At 33.7% G+C, this 22,878-nt stretch overlaps 1 long non-coding RNA gene and 1 other non-coding gene across 3 annotated transcripts; both read left to right on the plus strand.

Moving 5' to 3' along the window:
* Nucleotides 1-7,749: 7,749 nt before the first annotated feature.
* Nucleotides 7,750-11,971, plus strand: LOC136274573 (uncharacterized). 2 transcript variants are annotated; one of them, XR_010712995.1, is made up of 4 exons: nucleotides 7,750-7,878; nucleotides 8,125-8,262; nucleotides 8,689-8,733; nucleotides 11,914-11,971. It is a non-coding gene; the product is annotated as an uncharacterized lncRNA (long non-coding RNA). The 2 variants fall into 2 exon arrangements; XR_010712994.1 differs by having other exon boundaries at nucleotides 8,686-8,733; nucleotides 11,914-11,970.
* A 100-nt stretch (nucleotides 11,972-12,071) lies between these two features.
* Nucleotides 12,072-21,837, plus strand: LOC105344457 (uncharacterized). Its single transcript, XR_010712993.1, has 8 exons — nucleotides 12,072-12,230; nucleotides 12,652-12,699; nucleotides 15,758-15,814; nucleotides 15,937-16,074; nucleotides 16,345-16,434; nucleotides 18,899-18,955; nucleotides 19,064-19,201; nucleotides 20,571-21,837. It is a non-coding gene; the product is annotated as an uncharacterized protein (transcript).
* The last annotated feature ends 1,041 nt before the right edge of the window (nucleotides 21,838-22,878 follow it).

Below are 22,878 nucleotides of genomic sequence, written 5' to 3' on the forward strand. Positions count from 1 at the left end.
GTTTATTTCAATAGGAAGTATACATCACAATATGCAGTGTCCTTCACCATCATAAAGCTGTTATTTACCTAATAAAATAGTGCAAGGGGTTTTGAAGAATAGGTCATAAAAATATATGAATGTTACAAATAACTGATCTTTGTCTGAAGATACGTACACAACACAGGTCTGCAGGTCTCATCGGCGGGTACTACATGTAGTTTTACCCAGCTCTTCGATTTGATGGATTGCATGTGGTGTATACATACATGTATGTGTTTTCCATATGCAGAAATGGATTAATTAACATGCATAAACATTTCTTTTGTGATGATCAGCTAAAGGAATTCATTACTGTGCTTTAATTGGATTATCATTATGATGGTAACCAATATACATGTAGGTAAGCATAATACATGTAGTAGCACAATATAATGAGACGCCAGCATAAATAAGTATTACTTTCACTTTCTAAATCAGTTATCTCCCTTTGACAGCATACTGTATCATCATCTTTTAATATTTAAATAAGCTTATCATAATTACCTATCCTATCGCATTTTAAAGTTTCTGTCATTTTAATTGCAAAAGTTATTTTTTCATTTGTCAGACTTACACTATTGAGTCGACCCCATATTGACACTTTGTTTAGGAGACTTTACAATTGCCCCACATAGGCGAATACACATGCATATAACGTTTTGTTTATAATTCTTATAATCCAAAATGTTAATGTGCATTAAGAGAGAAAAAGCAATCAAGAAATGATTTAAAATTTGCTACTGTACACATGTAAGAATGTAAGAAGACTGAATCTTTGGGGTGGATGTGGAGTATAAACATTTATAATTTCAATCATTTATTGTTATTAGTTTTAACTTGTCAATGAATATTAGTTATTGATTCCAAGGTAGAAATATGACTTCTGATCATATCTCAATAGATCATTTGTCAATTATGCAAGATGTAATGTATTTTTTTTAAGAATAACATTTTTTACCAATTTATATAACTTTTAAAACCCTAAATTATATTTTGATTTTAATAGATCATTCGACAATTAAGGGGGGGGGGGTATATTTGAGTTTGTTTGGGTGTGGGGGTTCCAAGTCATATATTTGACAATTTTTTAATGTATTTTAAAATAAGACTTAGCTACAACAGTCATGAACATGAAAAGTATAGAACAAAGCACAAACTAATACATGTACTATATATACATAGGGAGTATTACAAAACATAAATGATTGATCTATATCTGGGTTCTTAAATTGAATCATATTCCATGTACATATATTTTTTTTCTTTATTCAAGGCATTTCAGATGGTATGTAGGTCATGATCCCAAGTGTTCTTCCTGAAATTGTCAAATATCATAAAAAGCATTGAGACCCCCACCTTAATCCAAAGATATTATTCCTCCTTAGGTCATGGCACATCAGATCATTATGGCATGTAAGTCATGACCCTAAGGGGTCACCCTGACCCCCTTAGAATCAGAAATTGTCAATTATCTTTAAATTGTTGATGTTTGATGATCCTATCTCTATTTAATCTTTATTATTAAGTCTCCCGAATGAAATTTCGAGACTTATTGTTTTTGTGCGGTTCTTATTACATGTATTATTATTCTTCGTCTTCTTCTTTTTCTTCTTTCCCGCTCTGAACTTGTTTCTCAGAGATGGCTGAACAGAATTGTACAAAACTCTATGATACGATATGCCTGCATATATAGTTGTGTACCCTGGTTTGATTTTTCTCATTTTTGGTTGGACGACCACTTTTCGGGAGGGAGGGGGGGTCAAAATAGTGTGGGGTCTAACATTAAACCTTGTAGGATGAATCGTAGACTCTATTGTAAATGGTAACATGAAAACGGACAAAGATAATAATATAGGGTTTTCATAATCACATATTGACTGTTACTGGCAATATGAAGGGTTTATTAGATCTGACCCCTGGGGTCATCCCCCCCCCCCCCCCCAGGAATTGGAAATTACCATATATCTCAGAAACTGTTATAATCATGACCCCAAAACCATATATGTTCTTGTTTCTTATGTCAAGGGGCATCAAATATTATGTAGGTCATGGGCCCTGTGGGTGGTCCTGACCTCCTTGAACAGCAAGTCCCTTAATATCTTCAAAAGAGTTGAGATCCCCACTCTTAAACCATATATATTATTGTTCCTTGTGTCAATGGGCATCAACCGGTATGTAGGTCATGGGCTCCGGGGTTGCACTCGAACAGGAAGTGCACGAATATCTCGCAAACGGTTGAGATCCCCACCCCTTAACCATATATACGGTATGTAGGTAATGGGCCTCAGGGTTGAATTTAATTTTTCAAAACCGTAATGCACATCTATAGAACAGTCCCTATCATATCCCAAGATATGATGTGTCTATCCATTAAATCATAAGAGGAGTTCTTGGATCTATGTTTTTTTTAGTGATAAACGTCAGTTTTCTGCTACTATTTGACTCCCTGGATGAAATTTAAATCTTTAAAACCTTATTGCATATCTATAGGAGTTCTGGGAACCATACTTTAAAAGAAAAGGTAATTTTTTGTTGCCAACTGATCCCCTTAATAAAAAAAGAATTCTGGAACCTGATCACACTTCAATATGACACCCCCAGTCATATTTTAGAAGATCATTTCGCTACTGCCAAAAAAATTAGGTTTTTGAAACCAGTTATGTTTTAACAAAAAGTCATTTTTCAGCCATTCCGAAACCTCATTGCGCATCTATAGGATACCCTAAATCATATTCCAAGAGATGATTTGTCTACTGTTGAAATTGTAGGAGAAGTTCGAGGAAGAAGGTTTATTTGGTCCAAAAAAAACCGTCATTTTTATGCAATTATTTGACCCCCAGGACTACCAGAGAATTTTTCAAACCTTTTTACAAAACAACATGACACCACAAATAAACTCCGAGACTTCAGTTTGCTGGTTTATAAGATGTTAGAGCAGTTTGAAAAAGTAAAACGTGACAGACGGACGTACGAACGTATGGATGGACGGACGGAACAGGGTAACAACAATATACCCGAACTTTCTTTAGAAAGTGCAGGTATGATTAAAATATTATTTTGAATCAATGATGTATTAATAGTGTTTGAATATATGTCAATTTATCACAGGTTTATCTCAATATACGGTGGATATCACTCATGGGATAATTTTTGGATATTCCACGGTGTGTTCTTACGCCACGTGACGTCATAATGAAACATTACGTAGTTTTGGGCAGATAATTGACGTAGAATGAAGAAGTAACAAAAAGTTCATTTGAAAAACGTATAGTTATTAATGTGCAGCATTTAATGCTGTTTCAATTATTTGTTTTATAAATTGATGAAAATACACCAGAAAATGAAATGTTTGTTTGTAAATCTTCAAGGAACTTTTTGCCATGCGTAAAGTTGTTGACGTCTTGTAGTCAATGTGTTGTGCGGCTCACAATTACAATGTTTACAGAAACTTTGAGGTTAAACAAAAGATTGAGGTTTGTCTAGCGGTAAAACATGTGATAAAAGGAAAATCTAAGGATTTGCGATCATGGTATATGCTTTTTATCCAACTTGTTGTGTGTTTTCTATCCCCTCGCCAAGGCTCCGGGATATAAAACACACAACTTGATGGATACAAATCATATACCATCGCAAATCATGAGAGATGCTATATTAATATAGAAAAACCTAATGAAGATTGTTTATGCAATTCCTACAAAGAAGGAGATGTTTGCAAAGGTAAGCATTATCATATCAAAAGGTTTCAATGAACGACCTCATGAAAAAAAAATGATAACAAAATTGCAACCATTTCAAAAAGATGTAAGAAATAAATGGACATACAACGGCACTTCTTTTACAATTCTTTTTAAATTGAAAGTTGTCATCTTTTTTTCATTGTGAAGATTGTCCGGCAGGATATTTTGGAAAGAACTGCACTGATAAGTGTAAACATCGGACATTTGGATTTTCGTGTTTACAATCGTGTGACTGTCCAGTCTGCCATCATGTTGTAGGTTGTGTTTCAACCACAGTGAAAATAGATAATGTAGAAGTAGTTTGTTGCTACATGTAAGTATTCAGGTACAAAAGCCACAATGTTTTGTTACACATATATGAACAAAACTTATGACTTGTTGTGTTTACCTATGTTATGATTCAAATGGATATTTTTTTTTTAAATTATATATACATTTTTGCTTCTTAGTTATGAACACACATAAACAGTACTATTTACAAAAACATGTGGCGTATAATTCAAGATATAAATCATAAGTATGATTCATTATCCATCTAAACTTAGTGTTATTTACATTTATATATTATCAAATTTTGTTTCGAAAAACAAAGCAACAAAACGACCAAAACTAATGACTAATTCAACACTGACTATTAAGTAGATAATCATATCAACTGGATCAGTAATGAGCGTTGTGATATTAATTGTTATATCATTCACAATGCGCAATGTTTTTACCTAAGCAAACATTAATGTTAATAGTTATTGCTGTAAAAACGTTCAAGTGGACAATGTTTATTCTGAAATCAAATGATTAAGGATGTAAAATGTCAAATCTATCAACTTTCTTATACATGGATTTGTCACACTGAAACTTTTTTGATATTTAAAGGTTCTATGAGTATTGCGATTGATAATTCAGAATATTTACATGTTTAACCGGCTTTGTCTGTGATAACATTATGAATTAGTTTTGAACCCTAAAACCCAAAAACTTCATAAAACGTAAGTTACACAAAATGGGCGCGTCTTATAGAGTAACCAAAAAACGGTATTGGTTGCGCCACGTATTAGTACATAGCATGGAGGTATATCCAATCTTTTGGTCCCTGTACATAGCATGTGATACATGAAAAATAGTGGTTTCAAAATAATGTAGTTTTAAAGTGTAGTGATTGAAATAATACAATATAATAAAATATAAGTAATAAGGAATCATTCTTTGAGTTATGAGATGGTCTTCGGTCGGAGCGCGGTCAAATCTACCATTGAGCCCTTCGGGCTTAATTGGATTTGACCACGCCCCGACCGAAATTATCACCTCATAATACCCAAAGAATGATTTCTTATTCCTTAAAACTATTTGAACATGAATACGTGGAATAGTCAAATTAAATCATAGAACAAAACCACATAGCGGACATGAAGAATTAACTACCGTGGAACCTTTAGAATAATCGGTGGTTCAATTGCTTAGGTATTTTTTTATAGCCCTTACCAACAAATTTACATCCTCGGCGAAAAATAATCATAACAAATTTAGTTTTTCTACTGAAACTGGATGCATTAATTAAATTATATCCCAACAAATAAGCAAAAAACCTTCAACCCACGAAAAATAATCATAACAAATTTAGTTTTTCTACTGAAACTAAAAATGGATGCATTAATGAAATTATATCCCAACAAATAAGCAGAAAACCCTCAACCCACGAAAATTTAACCCCTCCAAATTAAAAAATTCCACAACACATTGTCACAAATTAGTTTCTATTGATACATTTATTACGTATCAATATTTTTTAGGGAACTTCTCAAACGGTCTTATGTAACTAGTTTATTATACCCGTAATGTACCTCTCTGGTCACGGTCTTTGTTTCTGTGTCGGTTAGTTCTTTTTCTGTTGTATAATTATCATACTTAAAGTGCGCATTGCAGTCCTGGCAGACAGTGGCCACGATTTATTTCTGACAGGTATGAGCAGCTAAGGTTTGAGTTACCCATTCTCCTACTAGGGGTAAGTGAAACTGTTTTATTCTTTTGTTATTTATCACCAGCTTAGTCTTTTTACATATATGTTGGGTTTATATTTAGCATTTTTTGTTACCTTTGATATACTGGTTTTACAAGGTAGAACTGTGAAATATAGGCGTTTGCTCACACGTGTTCATGTGTGGCCATATGTCGAGTGTGTGGGCTTTATACTGGGGTATAAGGGCATGGTATAATCTTATTTATGCCGAGTAGTACGGTGTATTTTGCCTATCGTTTAGACGTGTTTATTCTTTGTTAAGTATTGTGATACTCTTAACGTAATGCAGTATTCGAATTCGCTGCGTTTTCGTGCTATTGTATGGTATTGTATGCATGGCGTAGTGTTGTTTTCATGGTTATATTTAAGTAAGTGTGACTTAGCCTATGTTCATGTAAGGAATATTAATCATAAAAAAATATGTTTATTGTTTAAGCTAAAGGGCTTCTTACCAGTTTCTTTCTGGCAGTCCATCGCCATGGTAATATCTGTCAGCCGCTGTCTCACGCCATGCAAGTTCATCTCATTTCAAGTGTTTTATAAAGGATGGCATATTCTTAGTGCCCGTGCTAGAGACTTGGGAAAACGGAGAATTTTACATTTTATTGTTCATGATGTGTATATATTGTATTTATTTGTTTGGTTTTATCCTATATAAAAAGAATTGTAAATAGAAACGAAATCTTGTTATGTTTGACTGACCAGTCACGACACACATCATTTTATATTTTCATTTCTATTCGTTACAACTGATGTTAGCTACAATGTTGCTAGGAACAGTGTAGTTCATTGACATATTTTTCAGAAGAAATTAAACAATATAATATAGGATATGTTACGCTTAAAATAAACTTATCAATATAGTTATAAATTCATCATTCTACACTTAATTATAGTTCAAATTTTTTTACAAATTTATGATAGGTAGTCAAAAATGCAATTAATAATTTTTTAACCGCGAAAAAAGGAAAATTTTGGGAAATTAACCTCGTGACTTCAGGTCAGAACCGTACGATTAAAACACAGCCCTATGCCCTTCAATATAAAAATGATGAAATGTTACAATTGTATAAATTTGTAATACTCTGTTATCTATAATGGCATATCTCTGCCCCTTGTGTGCAAGTTTAAGTTCGAAAGATATGACTTAATAAATAAATATTGTGTAAAAAAAAGTATTTTTTTAACAATTATATTAAATCAACGGAAATTTGTATAAATCCATTTTCAAAATTGTTATTCATCAGGGTTTTTCCGTTATGTAAAATTTCCTGGATCGTTTTGGAACAAAGAACTGCAAGCTCGTTACGGACAAGATTAGCCTTTCCCCTAAAACTTTCCGTTACCAACAGCTATTATCAAATGAGGAAATTATCGTGTAATTATTGATGCTGTTCCTTATTAGCAGAGACAATGGTTGTTCGATACTGCCATTTCTGAGTATTCGCTTTTCAAATATATTTCCATAGACAAAATATTGAAATAAAGGAAATAAAGGAAACGGGCTCAAGAGTACAATGTTTAGTATTGAACACTTCATAATCTTTTAATTAATATATTTTACGAGTATTATTAATTTATTTATAAATAGATCGTTAACGTACATGCCTTTACTCAAAGTATTATGCATTCGACTTTTAACAAATGCCGCACGAAATCAAACCAGGTACATGTAAATGTATATATTTATTTATTAAACACAATGAAATAAACCTTCGTTATTTATTATACTTGTAATCAAAATACTTCATAAAAGAGGAGACCTTCCTGTTTGGATTCGAACTGTTTCCTGTTATCGTTATGCTGATCAATTTCATAAAACTGTCTAGATCGACATAACTATCATGAAAACACACAATTAAAAAAGGATGATTAAAACTTGTGTGTTCAGAACTATAATTCTATGTTTCTCTATCTGCTTTGTCCACAGTGATTCAGTTGGGTTCGTATTAAATATTTCTTAATGTTCATACAACATTTAATAAAAGTATATTCTTTAGAATAAATGTTGTATTAATAATTTCTCAATATTTGTCAATTCATATAGAACAAAACCAAATGGAGACTGTATATTTAATTCCTACAAGGATGGTGATCTATGCAGAGGTATGCTTTTATTAATCAAAATGTTTAAGTGAAAGACTTTATATAAGAAAGTAATAAACATAGAATGTCGCTCCTTTTAAATTTTTTTTATTCTGAATGTCCTGTAGGATATTTCGAAGAGAAATGAACTGATAAGTGTAAACATTCTTTTATTACTTTATAATTCATTATTATCAAACGTTCCAGTGGATTTTTACAATTCTTATTTGATTTCAAAGTAATTCTGCTTTTTTTTTCATTGTGCAGATTGTCCGACAGGATATTACGGAACAAACTGCACTGATAAGTGTAAACATCCTACATTTGGACGTTTGTGTTCAGAAACATGTGACTGTTCAGTTTGCCATCATATATTAGGTTGCATTTCAACTGCAGTAAACATAGGTATGTAGAAATAGTTATTCAGATACAGAGGTCACAAATGTGTTTTTTTTTACACAGGTATGAAAACAAGACCTACAGCAGGTGTTTTGTTTACTTTTGTTCTGATTTAAAAGTGATTTTCCTTAAAGGTACAATTTCTTTATCATTCACAACCTTTTAAGTATGAATTTTTAAAAAAAAAATCCAAGCTCTTTTTTATGATAACATAATTAGGATTTTTTCCGTATAAGAGAAAAAATCTATACTATTAGTGCAATTTATGTCCTGATTAAAGATAATTTTCCTGACATGATAATGTGATGCTGATAGCCATAATTGTTACGTTTTAATGTAAAAAATAGAAAAATAAATTTAGTAGAGTATATCTTGTTTTAAAAACATTTTAAATTTTTACACCACTAGTTCTTGCTATTTTTTGTAAAGCAGATGCATCAACCACAGCGCTCACCGGGACATCATTCACCTTTACAGGTATTCGCCATGTGCTTTCCCCATAACCTACATCCTAAGATCTGATTGACGACACAATGTCCTTCTCGGCCCAAACTGTTATAGACAATATTGACCTTGCATAGTTGCTCCCCATACCAGTACCAGCTGAGGGTTCTTGCAACCTCTTCCCTACTAAAATGTCGCTTGCCTTTTCCAGAGTAATTATCCCCCAGTTAGGTGGAGCTAGTTTACTTTACCGCAAGAGGTACAACCCAGACTTTGTGACTGCCTGTCCACTGACATCATGCGTACTTGCCTGCGACATTTGTCAAAGACTTGATGGCTGAGCTAGTACATGTAAGTATTCAGTCGGTGGACTGCGTCATGCACAGTGGAGGGGGACTTTCTATCAACGTCATGTCTACTCTCGTGTCCTGGCAACCCATTGCAAAGCGCAGGACTGCCTGCACCTGTAACATCTTTCCCGGAACTTTTGCTGTTAAAACTTTTTGAGCAATTTCCATGATACGATCGCCCCATTGTTCTTAACTCACCACTTCCCCTTCTGGTTGTGGAGTAGAACTCAACCTCAGAAGTAGCTTGAAGTGTTTTCTTACCAAGTCTCGGCTCCACTCGAATGGCTTTTTGCAGGAAACTCACTTCCTTACCCGCGACGAGAGGATATAGAAGTATATAGAAGTACATGTACTTGATTGCTGGCCTCGTCACTGAAACACTTAAAACAAACACACAGTCATCATCATTCCATCTATATACCTGGTTTTAAACTAAGCATAAAACAGACCCACTCTAAACTACGATTATACTGAAGAGACTTAGCCTCTGTTTGGATTTATGCTCTTACCTGGACACACTATGCGACACATTCTTCCCTGGGAAACAAAGTTGTTACATGTAAAAAAAAAAAAAAAAAAAGCACCACTATCACCCTGTGTCATACTGGCTGCAAGGTTACCATCAGGTTTTACCTCGCTGCCAGAATAACTCCTGTGACACTTTTGTGCTGCCATAAAACTTAAATGGGCTTAGGTTCCAGGGCCTACCCTCATGTGAGCTCCCCGTCTGAGGCAGAGAGGTCTCAATCGATACCTTAAGGATGGACGGGCCCCTATCACTATACAAATGTTTCCCCTTGCTTTGGTCTAAATATATTCCAGCCTGACTGACTGAAGCATACTAATGCAGTCAGGGGGATGCACTTTCCTATTATTGTAACACAGTGGTCACTACAGCACTTACTAGGAGTGTACATGTAGGTTGTGTTTCTTTTTACACTAGTGTCACATAAGTCAGTAAGGGGGGGGGGGGTTCTCTCCCAGGGAAATATATTTGGGCAGAGTCAGGTAAGACGCGTGTACATTGTTGTCCTCCCAGGTATTAAGCTTTTGATGAGGGAAACTGCCTACCAATAAGCCCGACAGCCCGATAAGCAGTTGTGTCACTGGGTCAAATTTTACTCCTAAGCCCTGAGCCTGGCCATTAGCACAGGACCCCCTTTTACACTCCCCACATCCCGTACATGTGTATCTCCAGTTTAGTGTGTATCCCTAGCTGCACCGCAACCATTACACTTCTGAGGAAAGACACCTCTACCTTCCCAGCATCGATACTGTACTCTGGTGGCTCAGATGGAGATAAAGAACTGCAGAGCTGGTCACCCCTGTCAGTCGTGAATCCCTCCAAGGCAAATGTATCCGCCCATTGGGTCCCTGTTAAGCCGCCCGGCATAAATACCTTGTCCCCCCTGGGACACCCATGGCACTCACGAACAAGGAACTCTTCCTACCCTGACTACTTGACCCTAAATCTCCCTCCATTTTCACAATACACGCACAAATCCCCAATGCACTGTCCAACTACAACATTAACATAACACCAAACCAAAAACTACCAAATTCAACCATTGCCGAACCGCGTTGTGTCTTCTCCGCACCGCGTTGGTCTAAAAAGACCGCTAAGATAATATGCTTCCAGTGGCAATAACGTGATTTTGCTATCGACAGAAACAATAACAAAAAGGAAGATGAAGGTGAGAAAGCACAAGAACACAAGATAGACGATGTTCAACTGGCCTCGGCCTGGCTAACGGGTTTCGCCATACCCTTACGCATGGGATCATGATAAGACCACACCTGAGTCTACATGACCTGAATTTTTTTCTTTCTATGTATAGCTTTATATTCATGGAGAACATTTCAAAAGAGTTCTCTATATTTATTCCTATGTAAAAATTCAACCCCTTTTTCACCCCCATCCCTTTCTTTGGGATCATAATCTTTAAAACAAACTTTACTTTAACATGTTGACGCTTCCACTAAGATTTAAGATTTTCTAGCATAGTAGGTTTGATTGATAATACATGTAATATTTAAGATTTCATTTTTTCTTCATATATTAATATGTAGAAATACAAATCATATAGTATCCCTATTCCATCCCGTACGTCATGATTTGATAAAAAAAAAAAAAAAAAACCTTAAATCTATCCTATCTGAAGATACTTCCACCCAAGTGTCAGGTTTTCTGGCCAAACGGTGTTTAAGAGGAAGATATAAATATCTCTTTCTATATATTCTAAAGTAAAATTCAACCCAAAATTAGGAACCGCCTTACTCCCTCGGTTCATAATTTGAATAAAATTCAATCCTCACTCTCTTTCTGTTTGAGTTATACTTAAAAAAACCTTTAATGACATAGTTCTAAAAAAGCAATGCGTAGGAAACTGTATATTGTTTTGCTTTGCAATGACAATAACAGGTAACAGGTAAAACCCATGTGACACTATCAACATTTTCTTTGTACATGTACTAATTTATTTTATACATCGTATTATCGAACAGTATGTTAAAAAACCGATTCTTTGGTACCTTCTCTCAGTTAGCTTTTCGTTTTTACTCGTCTGTTTTACCTAATATGAATTCATTGGAAACTTCATGGTATCAATTCAAAATATCTAATAAGAACAAAAAATAAAAACGATGTAATGTTCAACGGATGTCATAAAAAGGATAATGTTAATCGATGTATGTGCATAAATGTTATATTCACAGTGATTTGTTTGCATTTGTATTAAAATTCGTTTTCTTAAAGTTCATTCAACATTACAAAAAATACATATTTTTTTAATTAATTAATTCAACACATATTATTTTAATTAATGATGTATCAATGACTTTAAATATATGTCAATTCATATAGAACAACCAAATGGAGAATGTTTGTACAATTCCTACAAAGATGGTGATGTGTGCAGAGGTACGCTTTATTTTATCAAAAGGTTTCAGTGAACGACTGTAAGTAAGAAATAAATGTTAATACACTGACCTGTCTTTTAAAATTATTCTTTGAGTAAAAATTGTATTTTTTCTGTTGTTAAGATTGTCCGACAGGATATTACGGAACAAACTGCACTGATAAGTGTGAACATCCTACATTCGGACGTTTGTGTTCAGAAACATGTGACTGTTCAGTTTGCCATCATATATTAGGTTGCATTTCAACTGCAGTAAACATAGGTATGTAGAAATAGTTATTCAGATACAGAGGTCACAAATGTGTTTTTTTTACACAGGTATGAAAACAAGACCTACGGCAGGTGTTTTGTTTACTTTTGTTCTGATTTAAAATTGATTTTCTTTAAAGGTACAATTTCTTTATCATTCACAACCTTTTAAGTATGAGTTTTAAAAAAAAAATCCAAGCTCTTTTTTATGATAACAAAATTAGGATTTTTTCCGTATAAGAGAAAAAATCTATACTTTAAGTGCAATTTATGTCCTGATTAAAGATAATTTTCCTGACATGATAATGTGATACTGATGGCCATAATTGCTACGTTTTAGGGTAAAAAAATAGAAAAATGAATTTAGTAGAGTATATCTTGTTTAAAAACATTTTACATTTTTACACCACTAGTTCTTGCTATTTTTTTTAAAGCAGATGCATCAACCACAGCGCTCACCGGGACATCATTCACCTTTACAGGTATTCGCCATGTGCTTTCCCCATAACCTACATCCTAAGATCTGATTGATGACACAATGTCCTTCTCGGCCCAAACTGTTATAGACAATATTGACCTTGCATAGTTGCTCCCCACACCTGTACCAGCTGAGGGTTCTGGCAACCTCTTTCCTACTAAACTGTCGCTTGCCTTTTCCAGAGTAATTATCCCCCAGTTAGGTGGAGCTAATTTACTTTACCGCAAGAGGTACAGCCCTGACTTTGTGACTGCCTGTCCACTGACATCATGCGTACTTGCCTGCGACATTTGTCAAAGACTTGATGGCTGAGCTAGTACATGTAAGTATTCAGTCGGTGGACTGCGTCATGCACAGTGGAGGGGGACTTTCTATCAACGTCATGTCTACTCTCGTGTCCTGGCAACCCATTGCAAAGCGCAAGACTGCCTGCTTCTGTAAGACTTTTCCCGGAACTTTTGCTGTTAAAACTCTTTGAGCAATTTCCATAATACGATCGCCCCATTGTTCTTAACTCACCTCTTCCCCTTTTGGTTGTGGAGTAGAACTCAACCTCAGACGTAGCTTGAATTGTTTTCTTACTAAGTCTCGTCTCCAGTCGCAAGGCTATTTGGAGGAAATTCAATTCTTTACCCGCGACGAGAGGATATAGAAGTACATGTTCTTGATTGCTGGCCTCGTCACTGAAACACTTAAAACAAATACACAGTCATCATCATTCCACCTATATACCTGGCGAAAGATTTAAACTAAGCATAAAACAGACCCCACTTTAAACTATAATTGTACTGAAGAGACTTAGCCTCTGTTTGGACTTTATGCTCTTACCTGTGCACACTATGCGACACATTTTCCCTGGCAAAGAATTGTTACATGTTAAAAAAAAACACTGGCTGCAAGGTTACCATTAGGTTTTACCCCGCTGCCAGAATAACTCCTGTGACACTTCTGTGCTGCCATAAAACTTAGATGGCCTTAGGTTCCAGGGCCTACCCTCATGTGAGCTCCCCGTCTGAGGAAGAGAGGTCTCGATCGATACCTTAAGGATTGACGGGCCTCTATCACTATACAAAGGTTTCCCCTTACTTTGGTCTAAATATATTCCAGCCTGACTGATTGAAGCATAGTAATGCAGTCAGGGGGATGAACGTTCCTATTATTGTAACACTGGGGTCACAGCAACAGTTACTAGGAGTGTACATGTAGGTTGTGTTTCTTTTTACACTAGTGTCACATAAGTCAGTAAGGGGGGGGGGGGTTCTCCCCAAGGGAAATCTATTTTGGCAGAGTCAGGTAAAACACGTGTACATTGTTGTCCTCCCAGGTATTAAGCCTTTGATGAGGGAAAATGCCTACCAATAAGCCCGACAGCCCGATAAGCAGTTGTGTCTCGTGGGTCAAATTTGACTCTTCAGCCCTGAGCCTGGCCATTAGCACAGGACCCCCTTTTACACTCCCCACATCCCGTACATGTGTATCTTCAGCTTAGTGCGTATCCCTAGCTGCACCGCCACCATTACACACCTCTACCTTCAAAGCATCGATACTGTACTCTGGTGGCTCAAATGGAGATAAAGAACTGCAGAGCTGGCCACCCCTGTCAGTCGTGAATCCCTCCAAGGCAAATGTATTCGTCCATTGGGCCCATGTTAAGCCGCCCGGCATAACTACCTTGCCCCCCTGGGACACCCATGCCACTCATGAGCAAGGAACTTTTCCTACCCTTACTACTTGACCCTAACTCTCGCTCCATTTTCACAATACACGCACAAATCCACAATGCACTGTCCAACTACAACAATAACATTACACAAAAGCAAAACCTACCAATTCAACCATGGCGGAACCGAGTTGTGTCTTCTTTGCACCACGTTGGTCTAGAAAGACCGCTAAGATAATAAGCTTCCAGTGGCAATAAAAGTGATTTTGCTATCGACGGAAACAATAATAAAAAGGAGGATGAAGGTGAGAAACCACAAGAACACAAGATAGACGATGTTCAACTGGCCTCGACCTGGCTAACGGGTTTCGCCATACCCTTACACATGGGATCATGATTAGACCACACTTGAGTCTACATGACCTGATTTATTTCTTTCTATGTATAGCTTTATATTCATTTTAAAAGATCTTTCTATATTTATTCTTATGAAAAAATTCAACCCCTTTTTGACCCCCATCCCTTTTTTGGGGATCATAATCTTTAAAACAAACTTTACTTTAACATGTTGACGCTTCCACTAAGGTTTAAGATTTTCTAGCATAGTAGGTTCGATTGATAAAACATGTAATATTTAACATTTCTTTTTTTTTCTTTTTATAATAATATGTGGAAATACATAATATATAGTATCCCTATTTCATCCTGAAGGTCATGATTTAAAAAAAAAAACCCTCAAATCTATCTTATCTGAAGATACTTGCACCCAAGTGTCAGATTTTCTGTCCTAAAGGTGTTTAAGAGGAAGATATAAATATCTCTTTCTCTATATTCTAAAGTAAAATTCAACTCAACATTAGGTACCGCCTTACTCCCTCGGTTCATAATTTAAATAGAATTCAATCCTCACTATCTTTCTGTTTAAGTTATACTTAAAAAACCTTTTATGACATAGTTTTAAAAAAGCAATGCGTACGAAACTGTATATTGTTTTGCTTTGCAATGACAATAACAGGTAAAACCCATGTGACACTATCAAAACTTTCTTTGTACATGTATTGATTTATTTTATACATCGTATCATCGAAAGGTATGTTTAAAAAAACCGATTCTTTGGTTCCTTCTCCCAATTAGCTTTTCATTTTTACTCGTCTCTTTTACCTAATGATATCAATGCAAAATATCTAATGAGAACAAGAAATAAAAACGATGTAATGTTCAACGGATGTCATAAAGAGGACAAAGTTAATCGATGTATATACAGAAAATGTTATATTCACAGTGATTTATTTGCATTTGTATTAAAATTCGTTTTCTTAATGTTCATTCAACATTACAAAAAATACATATTTTTTAATTAATAATGTATTAATAACTTTTAAATATATGTCAATTCATATAGAACAACCAAAAGGAGACTGTTTGTACAATTCCTACAAAGATGGTGATGTGTGCAGAGGTACTTTTATTTTATCAAAATGTTAAGTGAACGACTTTATGTAAGAAATAAAAGTAAAAATAATGACACTTCTTTTACAATTCTTTTTTATGTAAAAAGTGTATTTTTTTTCCATTGTTCAGATTGCCCAGCGGGATATTACGGGAACAATTGCACTGATAAGTGTAAACATCCTACGTTTGGACTCTTGTGTTTAGAAACATGTGACTGTCCAGTTTGCAATCATATTGTTGGTTGCATTTCAACAGTAGTTAACAAAGGTAATGTAGAAGTAGTTTGTTGCTAGGTAGATTCAGGTTCAGAAGTCATAAATTTTTGTTTCACATGTATGAGCAAGGCTTATGACACTTTTTGTTTGTTTTTACAATATGTAAACAAAGCAGGGCACTATTCTTGCTAACAATTAATCTAGCAAATAATTATGACCTCTCATAGCCGACTATCTACACTCAAAATTTGGTCAACAAGTAAAAAACCCGAATATTATTTATTATCAACAAAAGAAAAGTTTTTATTATTTATTTTCTTAGTAGATTTTTTTCCGGAAAACAAAACAACAAAACGACCAGAAAAAATGACGAATGCAAGACTTATGACTCGGGAGATAATTATATCAACTGGTACAGTGATAGCAATTGTTTTACTAATTGTCATCTTATTCACAATACGCAATGATTTTACCTCAGCAAACGTAAATGGTTACTGCCATTGCCGTGAAAACGTTCAAGTTGACAATGTTTATTCTGAAATCAGTTGATGAAGGAATTAATTAAAAAGTTAATTCCATCAACGATCTTACACATGAAATTAGCACCCTGAAACATTTTTTATGCTACAAATATGGACTGTTGTTTTATGAGTATGGCTGTTGAAATTTCAGAAACAATTGGAACACGATTACGTTGAATAGTAAATTAAAGCATAAAAACAAAACCACATAGTGAACATGATTAATTAACTACTGTTGAATCATAAGAATTCACGATGGCTCAATTTTCGTTTACAAGCGATAGCACATTAAAATTATTTCCAAATGACATGACATTGTAAAACAAAGTTCTGTTTGTTGGCGATGAAAGAGTAGACTCGACATTGACCATGGATGATACTTGCATTGACGATTTCCCCTACTTCAAACTCCTGGGTGCACAAGTGCATCACCCAGAATTGATGATGAAATCAAAATTATGAAAAGATCACTCCATTGTTAGGCATTATAACCATGCAAAAGTTAGCAGCCACTAACAACAGCAATTAAGCTAATAGACGCTAACGGCCAATAAGGAAAATCATTAATGTACTGAGACTACTTGGACAGAAAATATAATTTAATTTATCATTGGTATACTTTAATTCATATCAAGATGATTAATGCATCAATAATTTGAAGGAACATTGACAACTTCGGAGGCAGTTAAGATCGCCTTGATAAGAGGTAATCAATTTGTCTTGTGATCAAGATCAAGGGCGATATAAATCCCTCGTAACCACATTAGCTTGTGCTACCCGTAAGCCTAAATTTGGACCTGGATATAATAGCTATTTATATAGGTCCTTTGCACTGTCGTGTAATTTGTATGATGTACACTATAAAAAAAGGGAGATGACGGCCGACAATTATTTTCTTTTCGTTTTGTTTTTTATTAATTATGGAATAGCTTTGCAACAATAGCAACACATGTACAGATTTCTAATCAGACACGTGTAGACCTTGCAATTTGTTTCCGAAGCAATTGTAAAATCGCGATAAAATTAAGTTTAGCAAGCTTCGTTGAATTTTGTAAATCAAATATCTCTTTTAAATAATAAATCATGCAGAGCAGCGTCATTTCCCGCCGTATGTCGAAGAGAGACGAGGCGTAACTGTTAACAATCAATTTCTGGCAATGGAAGCATGTTTGTGTGTGATTGCTACTGATATGAAAACTTCTACACAGCGATTTCTTTACACGCTCGATGTTTATATCTTCAAAATCAGTTGAGCTGAGTGAAAATTCAAGGAATTTCATAGTCAGATATCTTGGATACGGGTAACTTATTTGTATTCTTGTGTACAGCTTGTGTACTGGGCGTCATTTCTCGTCATGTTTCGTAAATTAGATTTACGATTTTATGTTAAAAATGATGGGCTCCATCTCATCTAATCATAAATTTGACGGAAGACCCACTCGTTGTTTACAACCAGAACGATCTAGTTTTTATTATTTTTATAAGATTTATATAGCAATAAATATAATAAGCGTTTCTCTGAAGCGCTTGGCATAAAATCATTGTATGATTTACAATTACATTACATGATTAAGATAGACAGTTAAAGAGGCATGGTTACGATTTTGGTCAAAAATCATTTTTCCAATGCTACAATAGGTCATTTTTAAAAGACAACCAAAATTTGAGTGTCGTTCGTTGAGTTATAAGCAAATTACAGAGCATTAAATTCTTTGCTATGTAGAGAAAGCCTTTGTTTACATTTTAAATGTTGAAGTAAAATTTTAGACCTAAAATGAATGTGTTAAACATTAGAAACTGTTTATCTATGCTTTACACGAATAAAAATATAGATAAATCAACTAAAAAAGGTTTTTCCATCTCTAATAAAAGTATTGTAAAAAATATAAACAGAAGAATAGAATTTGACTTAAATAGTGACCATGCCCCTTTAACAGGCATAACACTTTTAAAACGCTAATTTGAACAGATGATTCTAAAGCGCTTATTTTAAAACAGCACAATTGTGTTCGTGCCTTTGATATGCCGGTTAGTAAAATAATTGCAAATATAAGGGATAATAATTGTAGTTTCAAGATGTGATCATGCAAACACACGTAATTCTTACCTATCTTTTGGAAGAATTAACGCCCTTGGAGTTTGATTTTCAAATTTGAAAAGAGATCGTTTTTGTTAATTAAAGAATGATTTATACTTATGTATTCAAATGAATAATCATAAATAATGTTTCTTTATATGTCATGTTCGCAGTGATTTCTGTGGGTTCGTATTCAAATTCCTTTTTTAATGTCCATCCGACATTTAATATTTTAAATAATTAAAAATAATGATTTTTAAATATTTTGCAATATATAGAACAACCAAATAAAGATTGTTTATACAATGGCTACAAAGATGGTGATATTTGCAGAGGTATGTTTTATTTTATCTAAAGTTCCACTGAACCACTCATACATGTATACGTCCAAAGACACTTCTTTTTCAATTCCTTTTTATCATTTGTTTTTTTTTTCTTTTGAGATTGTCCCAGAGGATATTTCGGAACGAACTGCACTGATAAGTGTAAACCCCCCACGTTCGGAATTGTTTGTTCAGAAACATGTGACTGTCCAGTTTGCCATCACATTTTAGGTTGCATTTCAACCACAGAAAACACGGGTAAATTTTAAAGTATTTTTCACTAAGATTCCAGATACAAAAGTCATGCATTTTGTTACACATGTCTGAACAAGGCTTATGACATTTATCTTTTGTTTACTTTGATTATGATTTAAAGGCCGAACATTTTACGAGGTGAAAAATCTCAGGTGAGGGCGGGGCCTAATTGTTAGAGATGTAAAGGCTGCAGTCTACCTGCTGTCGTGAACGCTGCTTATCTTTATACAAAGGAAGCGAATTGATGCAGGAACATTTTTAAAAAATTCAGAATTGATCTTAGTTAGAATATCTTGTTATTCTTTATGTATATACGAAACGATTTTATACAGAAATGAATCTCAATTTCTAAATGATTAATTTTCACAATCAATTTAAATAATGTTTAACATCTCTAATTTTTATTTTCCCCTTAAAATCCGGGACTGAAGTTATCAAAGATAATGATGTTATTAGCTAGATTTCCACAGACACGACAAGATCCCCTCGGACGATCAAGTCAATTAAAGTTGGTGCTATCGTTTCAAAACTTTATCGGCAGGTGGCATCATTTTGAAGTTTGTACAGGTTTAAAAGATACATTTGTAAAATTGTTTGGCCTCTAATATGATTAAACAATCTCCGATAATTGGTCATGTTTGAAAAAACTTATTAGTCTTCTGTTGATAGTATTACAATCAGTTATTCAGCGAAATGTTTGTCCTCGTGTATCCATGGATATCTAATACATAAATATTTAGGTATTCAGGTTCAAGCCTTAATGCACCGACACATCTTTTGTTTTTATCTCAACTTGTATGCTTTATTCCACTATATCCATTGTGGACAAATTTGCAATAAGGTTGTAATAAAAATCATAGATAGCATTTAACAAATTCATTTTAATTATTAAGTCTAAGGGACAAATAAAATCTTAATGCTGAAAAAAAAATGCTTTGAGACTGAGAATTGGAGAACCTTTAATGTATATCGTCTTTTAATTCTATGTACTTTTTTCTTTTAAGTTACATTGTATGTACACACATAAATAATACTATATTCAATATGTTATCAAAGCATGACATAATTCCTGCAAACATTTAACTTTAAAAACAATTTTAACCTCTTTTCATCTTATCATTGGCGATCTACACTCAATATTTGGACAACAAGAAAAAACCAAAACAACACATTGAAAATACCAAATATGAAAAAAAAATGTTTTTAAAAAACTTAATCTAAAACATGACTATTAACCCTTAATCGCTCAGAGCTAATTTGTTTCGTTTTAGTATTATTTTGCAAACGGAAATTGTGGCGTATAAAGATATGAATCATATATTATTCATTATCATCGTATCATAAATATTATTTTTATTTATATTTTTATCAGATTTTGTTCCGGAAAACAAAGAAACAAAACGACCAGGACAAATGACAAATTCCACACAGATAATTAAATTGATAATTATATCAACTGGATCAGTAATAACAGTTGTTCTGCTATTTTTTATCTTATTTACTATGCGCATTCATTTTACCTCAGCAAATGTAAATGTTAACAACTACAGCTTTGAAGACGTTCAAGTTGACAATGTTTATGCTGAAATCCGTTGATGAAGGATCCTTTTATCAATCATCAATTATATTCAACATTAAAATTATCACACTTATACTGTTATTGATGTTGCAAGATATTATATGAATAGGACGATTGAAATTATAGAAACGATATGAAATGGGTTACATAGAACAGTTAAATGATAAAAACAATTACCTATAATCGACATGGATGATTCTAGATATGTACAAGATTAATTTTTTTTCATCTCAGTATCATTTAAGTTCGAGAAGGATGTAAGAAATTATATTTTTGTGGTAAATTGGCATATTTCAAATATCGTGATTTGTATCAGCTGTACACTATTCACTGATGCTGTTTAAAACCATATTCAAAAAGTACTTGAACTCATAATTGCATAATACAAAGGTGTATAGCTTGTAAATAGTAACTTAACTATTTTGTTTTCATGTCCTTACTGTGTTACACTTTGAAACGAAGGTATTTATTCAAACAACAGAAGGTTTTCTGCTTGTAACGGTATTGCTTAAGAAAAGTCGCAAGACCTAGAGAACTGTACCTTTTGTTTTTCCTTACATTAGTAATAATTTTTAATAAAAACTCGTGTGACAGAACAAACATTATTTGATTTGAATAATGAAATAAATAAATGTGCGAAAAACATCGTATAATTGATAAATAAAATAAATAAAAGGAAGTGCACTTTTATTTAATTCATTATTCAAAATAAATAATGTTTGCTCAAAGAGACCCGTGCAGGCATTAGTGTAACAGCACGGACAATTAAATGGAAATTTGCGGTCGATACAGTGGAACCATGCGACAAAAAGTTCTTTGATTATCATATTTGTTATCAAAAATTTTTATTGGGGAAGAAATGGTACTTATACATGTATGGACTGTTGACACTTCACTGTTATCATTTCGGCTATCAATGTGATGTAACTGACTAACCCTAATTAGTTTTGTCTCTGGGTTGGCATGATTATTAATATGCAAAAAACCAATAAAAGAAGGATGATCTATCCTTTTGCTTCCAGATATACAATCTTATGTTTCTTTATTTATTATAGTCCCCGTAATTCCTTTAGGTTTGCATTGGAATTTTTTTTTTACTGTTCAGCATTTAATTATATTGTATTAATTTAAATTAATGATCAGATGTATAAAAACAAATAAAATTAACAAATAAAAATAAATGGAAATTATGTATACAATTCCTACAAAGATGGGGATGTTTGCAGAGATATGTTATTTATCAACTCTTGTTTTTTTTTTCCTTTCTGAAGTTTGTCCGACAGGATATTTTGGAAATAACTGCACTGATAAGTGTAAACGTAGGTCTTTAGGATGTTTGTGTTTACAGTCATGTGACTGTCCAGTTTGCCATTATATTGTAGGTTGAATTTCAACCATAGTAAACGTAGGTACATGCAATGTACATGTAATAGTAGTTTGTCGCTAAGTATTCGGGTACAAAATTCGACTGGCTTTGTTTCACGTGTATAAAAACAAGGCTTATGGCATGAATGTCTTGAATTTGCTTATGATTCAAATAGATATTTTTCTTTAACGTACACGTTTGCTACTATTCCTAACTTTATGATACTTAGTAACCTTTTTGAAATTTCAAGCTATTTGTCTTAATAACATAGAATTTTTAAAAATCATTTATGTCAATTATTTCTTGATCAAATATATTTTTTTAGACAAAAAATTGCGACGAATGCTCTGTTTCTAATATATACATAAAACATATGTCGAGAATGTACATTTGGTTGCAATCAGTCACATTTGATTGCTATGCATGTGTTTTGTTCGGTACTATTGATTTTAGACCCTATATCAATTGGTTGCATAAAAAAGTGGATTTTGAATGAAGGGTTTATGTATGATAGGTGATATATTACAATAATTTACAAAGGCTTAATGTTAACGCTTAATTATGAGAAAATAAACAAGAGGCCCATGGGCCACGTCGCTCACCTGAGGAACAATAGGTATGATAAAATCAGCTTACTGGAGTCATAATACAAACTATCTGGACAATGTGCAATAATACATGTAGATCCTGTATAAATAAAATCCATTTTCCCCTGGATATTCTTATGTTTATAAT

The sequence above is a fragment of the Magallana gigas genome, chromosome 4, assembly GCF_963853765.1.
Source record: "Magallana gigas chromosome 4, xbMagGiga1.1, whole genome shotgun sequence".
In the NCBI taxonomy this organism is placed as follows: domain Eukaryota; kingdom Metazoa; phylum Mollusca; class Bivalvia; order Ostreida; family Ostreidae; genus Magallana; species Magallana gigas.